Consider the following 1,523-nt stretch of genomic DNA (forward strand, 5'->3'; position numbering starts at 1 on the left):
CGTCGCGCCGGTGATGCTAGCGAATCTGTTGGGGATTCAGTCGTGGATCTGCAGTCCTGTCCGATTGGTACTTTGGTACTCGGTCAGGGACCTGCAATTTCGCGTCCTCCGTAATTCTGTTCGGGCCCGTGGGAGTGGACCCCACTGTTCAGGTGAGGTCAATGCCTTCGTAATCCTGTTCAGCGGTCCCTCCCCGTGAGTGGACCCCACTGTTCAGTTGAGGCCTCTTGCCTTCGTAATCCTGTTCAGCGGTCTATCCCCGGGTTCCACATGTTCAGTTGGAGTGTGTTAAGTTGCTGGCCTATGTGCCGGATCCACGGCTGAATTACCCGTGGATCACTAGCATCATCGGTCGGCGCCATCGACCGCGACTCGTGTAAGTTTCGAACGGCGAAACAGGAATCGAGTTACGGTCAATTCTTGGGCTTTCCGCTGAACCTCGGGGTTATCTCGTGCACGGGGGTACGTCGCGTAGGTTTGTGAGTTCTTTCGAGAGATCGCGATCTCGTTCGTTTCGGGCGCGCCACGATTTTTTCCTTTATCATCTGATTCATCGGGCATTTTCTTGTTTTCCCATTTTTAAGGGATACTTATTGAGATCACGTTAGAGTTTATGACTTTTCAGTATCTTCAATATCTTACAGTGTCGCAGAAATAAAACGTTAACTAGTTTAGTACAGCGACTCGTATGTCCCTTCTGCGAGACACGAAATGGTATATACAGTGTCAGTAGCTACGTTTTCTTCCTTTCATTCCAAGTTAGATAAATGTGTGTTTGATACCGAATGATGCCAGTAGGGATGCGAATTATTGTACGATATTTGTACTGATCGATGTAATCGTTGTGTGGGAGATGGATGTTGCGATACGTAGGCTTCGTTCTACGTTTGTAAAGATTCATGTAAGCGCTGCGTTGGAGATATGTGTTTCGCAGTTAGGCTACGAAACAACTATTTCCATACGCAGGCCCATGGTTAAGTAGAGTCAAAACTCGACATTCTGCCAATAGGTTGAATAACTCATGGGCGGGTCTCGTGCGTAGTCACCTCCTTGTGGTGAGACGTGGTAATTGGGATCGTTTTCCAAAATTAATCACTTGATTAATCTTTGGAAAACGATACCAAGCCAAGAACTACGCAAGAGTCCAGTTTGAATCACCAAAAGCCTCTAAGAGAATTCTGTTCAAACTAAGTGACAGTCGAAAACTAGTATTAAAGAAGTGTGAATTTAGTCTTAGCTTGCAGAAACTATTAAAATGATAAAAGTGGATATCGTATTAAATCTTTAAAGATGCCAATTTACGATAAAAATTAAGAAACCGTTCAATTTGATTTTGTTATAATGGAAAAACCGTCCCCTGCTATGTGAAAATATCGTTACCGTTTGATTAACAAACCGGCATCTTGTCAAGGTATATAAGGAACACGGAAGTCGCGCGCGAGCTCTTTTGTGCCTGAAATTCCGGAGAGTGAACATCGAAGAAGAATTTAAATATAAGTTAATGAAAAAAAGAATCAAATAAC

The sequence above is a fragment of the Bombus vosnesenskii genome, unplaced genomic scaffold (genome assembly GCF_011952255.1).
Source record: "Bombus vosnesenskii isolate JDL3184/JDL3185 unplaced genomic scaffold, Bvos_JDL3184-5_v1.1 scf7180000016265, whole genome shotgun sequence".
Classification (NCBI taxonomy): domain Eukaryota; kingdom Metazoa; phylum Arthropoda; class Insecta; order Hymenoptera; family Apidae; genus Bombus; species Bombus vosnesenskii.